We start from the raw sequence: 7,573 nt of genomic DNA on the forward strand, positions 1-7,573 counted from the left end.
ACACACACACACACACACACACACCATTTTGGCTTCCTGCCTGTCACACAGCAAGTACTCAGTAAAATGGAAGCTAAAGAAATTAGTGTAGTATTCAAGCCAGGCATGGTGGCACACACCTTTAATCCCAGCACTTGGGAGGCAGAGGCAGGCGGATCTCTGTGAGTACATGGCCAGCCTGGTCTACATAGTGAGTTCCAGGGCAGCTTGGCCTACATAGTGAGTTCCAGGCCAGCTGGGGCTACAGGGAGACCCTCTCAAAAACACCAAAAAAAAAAAAAAATTAGTGTAGTATTCAAAATTCTGTTAGACCAGAAAAAGAGAAAGGTTGAAGAAAATAAATCAGTTATCAGGAAGAGCAAAACTGTCCATCTACAACTCAGCCTGGAAGGATGCAACACTGGCTGCACCATAAAATTATGGGGTGAACTTTTTAAGTTGAAATTAAGTACAAAAGATAAAGTATTGAAGTTGTTCCTGTGTCATACTGTATTTTTACTTTCATTTATTTACTTATTTATTTTTATATGTAATTGCAGAGGCCAGAAGACATCTGCTTCAAGCCTGATTCCCTAGAACTGGAGATATGGACAGTTGTTAGCCACCCTGTGGGTGCTGGGAACCAAACCTGAGTCCTCTGCAAGAGCAGCCAGTGATCTTAACCACTGAGCCATGTTTCCAGCCCCATATGAGTATTTTGTCTCTGTGTATCTATGTGCATCATGCATGTGCAATGCTCACATAGGCCATAAGAGGGCATCAGATCCCCTGAAACTGGAGTTAAAGATGGTTGTTAGCTGCTATGTGGGTGCTGGGAACTGAACCTGGGCCCTCTGCAAAAGCAGCCAGTGCTCTTAACCTCTGAGCCATTGTTCCAGCCCTGAAAAGACAATTTAGAGGACAGATTGCTTGGCTCACAGTTTCAGAAGTTTCATCCATGGCTGCCTGGCTCCATGGTTCCTGGGACAGTGAGGAGGCGGAACATCATGAGGGAGAGGGTATGGGAAGAACTGCTCACCTTATGGCATAGGGAGAGAAGTAAGACAGGAAGTGACCAGAGATAGGCATACCCTTCAAGGGTCCCCCGGTGACCTACTTCCTCCAACCAGACCCCACCTCTGCTTCCTGAGCACTGGGATTACATATGCCACTGTGCCTGACTAGATTTATTTTTATGTTTGTGAATATTTTGCTTGAATGTATGTAAGTGCATCCCTTCATGCAATGCCCAGAGGCCAGAAGAGAGCATTGGATCCCTGGAACTGGAGTTATGGATGGTTGTTAGCTGCCATGTGGGTGCTGGGAACTGAAACTGGGTCCTCAGCAAGAGCAGCAGCCAGTGCTCTTACCCGCTGAGCTATTTCTCTAGCCCCTTGAGCTGTTTAAGTTCCCTTTTCAGGGTATTTTATTCCAGCAAAGTGAAAAGTGACTTGGATATCAGTGTAAGAAAAGGGTTGTTGGGGCTAGAAGACGGCTCAGGGGTTAAGAGCACTAGATGTTTTTTGCAGAAGACCCAGGCTCGAATCCCAGCACCCACATGGTGGCTAAAAACCATCCAAAACTCCAGTTCCAAGGAATTTGACACCCTCTTCTGTCCTTTAATCCCAGCACTTAGGAGGCAGAGGCATACAGACCTCTGAGAGTTCAAGGCCAGCCTGATTTACCTAGTGAGTCCCAGACCAGCTGGGGCTACAGGGAGACTCTGTCTCAAAAAGACCAAAATGAATGAATGAATGAATGATAAATAAATAAATGGTGTCTTGCTATGATGCCCAGACCGGTTTTGAACTCACAGGCTCAAGTGATGCTCCCTCCTCAGTCTTAGCATCCCACGTGGCTGAGACTGCAGGCGTGTATCCCCTCAGGTACACAGATTAGAAGGTGATCTCAGGAAGTCCAAGTAGGAGAACAGTATGACACCATGGAAAATGGAGGTTGAGTACTCCCGAGATACCCAACTAGTTTAGGATGCTTCAGGCCCTGGCTGGCTGGCTTGGGACCTGTGTTGCTCCTTTCATGGTGGAAGCATATGATAAGGGAAGTGGTCAAAGTTACACTCATCCAGAAGAGAAAGGGGAGGGTTAGGGCCACAATACTTCTTTAATGACCTAAATCCCTTCCACTAGGCCCCATTTCCTAAAGGTTCCACTACCTCCTAGTAGTAACTCAGGCTGGGGATGAAGCCTTCGACACATAAGCTCTTGGGGAACATTCAAGATCCCAACTATAGTAGAGTATGCTAATGAGTAGGCTGAGCCTGTGGATATCAGGTCAGTCCCAGCATGTATCCCATTCAGGGCTTAAGGAGCTGGGGTATTTATCCACGAACTCCCACCTGCCAATAACTGAAGGCTGAGCCACTAACACCCAAGCATTCCCCATGTTTCTTAGAGGTCAAGTGTACTAGTTGTGGTATGAATGAGAAATGTCCTCCATAGGCTTCACATATTTAAATGCTTGGCCCCAGTCAGTGGTGCTGTTTGCAGAGTTTAGGTGTGCAGCCTTGCTGGAGGAAGGCTTTGAGAATTCATAGGCTTGCCCCTCTCTTTGCTTCCTGTGTGTGCTTGAAGATGTGCCCTCTCAGCTCTCTGCTCCAGCTGCCGTCTGCCATGCCTCCCCACCACGACGGACTCAACCCTCTGGAACTGGAAGCCAAATAAACTCTTCCTTTTAGAAGTTGCCTTGGTCTTAGTACTTTATCACAGCAGCAGAAAAGTAACTAATACACGGGTATACTCTAGAGGAAGACCTTAGGCAGTCAGCCATTGGTGCTTACCCAAAGGGAACAGAGAAACTGTAAATTCTGAGTAGATATGGGCCCAGGCACCTACGTCTCATCTATCACATTATTTCCCCCTGGACACCGAACTTGGCACCTCACATATATGAAGCATGTATTACCACGAAAGCTACATTCCCAACCTCTCCTACCCTTTTGGTGATAACTAAGCATTTAGAGAATGATTAAAGACTGCATTCTCTCACTAGAAAAAAAGTGAATGCATGTACTTGATTTCACATTTGATTTATTGGGATCGTCATCTGAAATGCCTTAGCATGCTAGAAAGTGAATTCAGGACAGAAGGGACTAGCTAGGTAATTATCAATTTTTAATAGCTAGGTAATTATCAGTCTTTAATAGAAAGTATTGAGATCGGAATGACAGACTTCTTAGTTACACTGGAATCCTTGGTCTCGTGAGAGAAAAAGGTAAACATTATCATCATATGCGGAGAGGTGGAGATAAGCCACCTGACTTTGGGGTAGGTGGTGTAACTAATTTTTTTTTTCTTTTTTTTGGTCTTTTTGAGACTGGGTCTCCCTGTAGCCCCAGCTGTCCTGGAACTCACTATGTAGACCAGGTTGGCCTTGAACTCACAGATCTGCCTGCCTCTGCCTCTCAAGTGCTGGGATTAAAGGTGTGTACCACCACGCCTGGCTGTAACTAAAACATTGTAAGAAAGATACTGAGACACTGGAGAAGTGGTATCTTTGAAAATTAGGTGAATTTTGAACTCTGGATTTGTGAGTCAGTAGGTAAGGTCATCTAAAATTCCTTCAGGAATGGAACAATAGTTTATTCCATTTCAACTTCAGTTGGTGCAAAAGGATATAAAAGTTAATTTTTTTCTTTATGCCTACCAACTGTGATCTGAATTCTTCTGTAAGCAGTAACAAGATCTTATCAACTACCACAGTAATATGTCAAAGGTGTGCTTGGAAAAATGACTTATTGCTGAAGTAGTATTTGCAACTGCAATGATATAATCATGAATGTTTAATAAAGGCAACATAATAAAACTTGCAAAAAGCTGGGCATGGTGGTGCAAGCCTTTAGGGCCCAGCCCTAGGGAGACAGAGGCAGGTAGATCTCTGAAATCAAGGTCAGCCTGGGCTACATAGCAAGGTCTAGGCCAGCTGGGGCTATATGGAGACCCTGTCTCAAAAACAAAACAAAACAAAGTTGTAAATGCAGTCTGCTGAGCCTGCTAGTCTAGGTGGAGTCTTTTTGGCATACTGGTGGTGTGATTACTGGTGGTATGATTTCTGGGGATGATCTTGCACCTGGTGGGTTAGGAATTCCTGGGTCTCTCTCAGGCTAGATTATGTCTTAAAGAATGCTCAGTAACCTGCTGGTAGGGGTTGTGCCACAGGCTCCTGGGTTTTGGTATACCCTGAGGGACCAGAAAGGGGAAGTTTGGTTCAGTTTCTTAAGACCCTTTCTCTTAAATGAGAGCTAGTCAAGGTAGATTGCATAACACAACTCTTGAAGACCTAAGAATTTTGTGTTAATAGGATCTGCTGAGCCAAAGGGGTGTCAATGTGAGGTGCCTCCATAACTGACGGTGATAGAAACTAGTTTACAAGCCAAAGTTCTAATTTTAGGGTGGCAGAAATATAGATATTTCAGAAAATTAAACTAGAAACTACTAGAAACCATTTCTATTTGACTGTTTTCTTGAGGCTAGCATCAAATTCACTATGCAGCCAAGAATGGTCTTTGAACTCCTGCTTTTATACCTTGAGTGCAGGGTTTACAGGTATGTAACCCCTGGGCTTGCAGTTTACTAATCTGAATAACTTATGACAACATACAATAATAATATACACCAAGGAACAAAAAGGAATTAATGTTCATGATTTGGCTTTCTGATAATCGTAATCTGCAGTGCACCCCTCCCCCACCCGGCTGAACCAGCTGAACACAGTTGGACCCAGAAGCCACTGGCAGCCAACTCCACTTGTTCCTGCTTCCTTCCCACAGATGCTGCCACAGCATCTTCTCACAGAGTGGCTTTCTTCATCCTGTGCAGTTTGGCAAGCCCAGCACCATGGTGGTAGGGCACCCCGAATTCCTCAAGGCAGGGAAGAGCCTGGCCTGCAGATCTGGTGTGTGGAGAAGTTTGACCGGTCCCCATGCCCCACCAATCTCTATGAAGTCTTCACCAGGACACCTATACCATCCTGAAGACCATTCTGCTGAGGATGGAATCTGCAATTCCACCTCCTCTACTGACTGGGCAAAGTGCAGCCACGATGAGGGTGGGTTGGCTGCCATCTTTACCGTGCAGCTGGCCGCGCAGCGCTGTGAAGTCCAGGGCTTCGAATTGGCCAGCTTCCTCCGCTACTTCAAGTTTGGCCCAAAGTACAAGAAAGGAGGCGTGGCATCAGGGTTCAAGCTTGTGGTACCTGATGAGGGGGTGGTGCAGGGCTCTTCCAGGTCAAAGGGCGCCGTGTAGTCCGTGCCACTGAGGTGCCTGTGCCCTGGGACAGCTTCAACTGCCTTCATTCTGGATCTGGGCAATAACCTCCATCAGTGGTGAGGCTCCAAAAGCAATAGATTTGGAAGGCTAAAGGCCACACAGGTATCCAAGGGCAATGGCAACAAGGAGCGGTGCGGCCTGCTTAAGTCCACGGGTCTGAAGAGGTGATGCTCCAGGTTCCAAGCCAGCTCTGCCCGCAGATACCAAGGACACAGTCAGAGAACGTGGCCAACAGAAAGCTGGCCAAGCTCTCTAAGGTTTCCAGTGGCCCAGACAGCATGTTGGTCTCTCTTGTGGCTGATGAGAACCCCTTCACTCAGGGAACTGATCTGAGGACTGCTTTAGTCCAGACCATGGCAGGGACGGGGAAATCTTTGTCTGGAAAGGCAAGCAGGCCAATATGGAGGGGCAGAAGGCTGTCCTCAAAATGGCCGATGGACTACCCCAAGCAGACCCAGGCTTCAGTCCTGTCTGAGGCTGGCAGGACGCCACTGTTCAAGCAGTTCTTTAAAAACTGTTTTGCTACCACTCCAGCCACATTCCAACATGGAGAGCATGCCCTTCGATGTCGTCACACTGTACACTTCCAATGCCATGGCTGCCTAGCATGGCACGGATGATGATGTCAACAGCCAGAAACGTATCTGGGTAACTGAAAGCTCCGACAAGGTGCGAGTGGACCCTGCCACACAGACAGTTCTATGGAGGCAACAGCTACATTGTTCTGTGTGACTACCACCACAGTGGCTGCCAGGGATAGATCATCTGCAACGGGCAGGGTTCAGTATGCCCAGGATGACTGCTGCATCCGCCATCCTGACCACCCAGCTGGATGAGGCGCTAGGAGGAACTCCTGTGCAGAGCAGTGGGGCCAACACAAGGATACTGAGCACATCATGAGCCTGTTTGGTGGGAAGCCCATGATCATCAAGGTGGTTCCTCCTGCCATGGTGAGCCCCTGCCAGTATCCACCTCTTCCAGGTCCTGGCCAGAAGCTCTGGAGCCACCAGGGCAGTTGAGGTGATGCCTAAGACTGGTGCGCTGAACTCCAACAATGCCTTTGTGCTGAAAACCCTCCTCAGCTGCCTACCTGGGGGTGGGCACAGGAGCCAGCTAGGCAGAGAAGACTGCTGCCCAGGAACTGCTGAGGGTGCTGCTGGTCTAGCCTGTGCAGGTGGCAGAAAGCAGTGAGCCAGCTGACTTCTGGGAGGCCATGGCGGAAAGGCTGCCTACCCCACATCTCCAAGGCTAAAGGACAAGAAGACAGACCACTCTTCACCTCTTTCCAACAGGATTGGACCCTTTGTGATCGAAGAGGTTCCTGGTGGGCTTATGCAGAAAGACCCGGATACTGATGATGTCATGCTCCTAGATGCCGGAGACCAGGACTTTGTCTAGGTTGGAAAGAATTCTCATGAAGCACACAAAACTAGCCCCACAAAAATTCAGGGTTTTTGCAAAATTATCAAGGATCTGGAGCTTTGGAAACTGAGTTCAACAAAAGCTTTCTGAAGTGTAAAAACGGGAGGGCAGAACTGGACTGCAAATGCTGGCCTTGAGACAAGCACTTAAGAGTTGCGAGTTCTGGTCTGATGAGATGGCTCAGCTGGTAAAGGTGCATGCCGCCAAACCTGACAAAGAGTTCACTACCCAGTAACACGGTAGATGGAGAGAACCGACACCCACAAGTTGTCCTCTGACCACTTGTGCCATGGCACATGTGACACCCCCTTCCTCATATAATCAGAAAAACGAAAAGAATCACTTGTTCAACAGTTAGCATCCTCTGCCTCCCCATACCCAAGCAAAAAGATTCTGATCTTGAGGAGGAAGTAGGCAGTTTTCAAAACGCTGTATTAGAGGGATGTGGGAAAGGAACAAGACAGGGAGCAAAGTATTTCGGGGTAAGATCCATTTTAAGTCAGGGTGCTTAAAGACATTGCTTAGCTGGTCCTTGTGTAAGAAGCTGCTTGTACAGCCCAGAGTCCTAATTCATTCTGGAGGGTGGCTAGCTTTTGGCCTTCCATTTTCTCTTCTAGCCAGAGACATACAATTCGGCAAGTACGTAGCAGTCATCTATCAGGAATGTTCTGCAACTCCTGAACCACGTATCCTGGCTTTCCTATGTGCACTAGTACATGTGTGCAGAAGAGCAAAGGTAGGAGGAAGAGGTGAAGAGACATCCTAGACTCGGGCCCAGCACTGCTGAGGAGAGACACGCCGGTCCATTTCTTTCTTGCTTTTCAAGATACTCACATGGCCCGGCATGGTAATGCACACCTTTAATCCCAGCACTCAGGAGGCAGAGG

General features: G+C 47.6%; 1 pseudogene; it reads left to right on the forward strand.

Moving 5' to 3' along the window:
- Positions 1-4,832: 4,832 nt before the first annotated feature.
- On the forward strand, positions 4,833-6,776 carry LOC103742955 (annotated as a pseudogene).
- The last annotated feature ends 797 nt before the right edge of the window (positions 6,777-7,573 follow it).

This window comes from Nannospalax galili, unplaced genomic scaffold, assembly GCF_000622305.1.
Source record: "Nannospalax galili isolate Female #2095 unplaced genomic scaffold, S.galili_v1.0 scaffold482, whole genome shotgun sequence".
NCBI lineage: Eukaryota > Metazoa > Chordata > Mammalia > Rodentia > Spalacidae > Nannospalax > Nannospalax galili.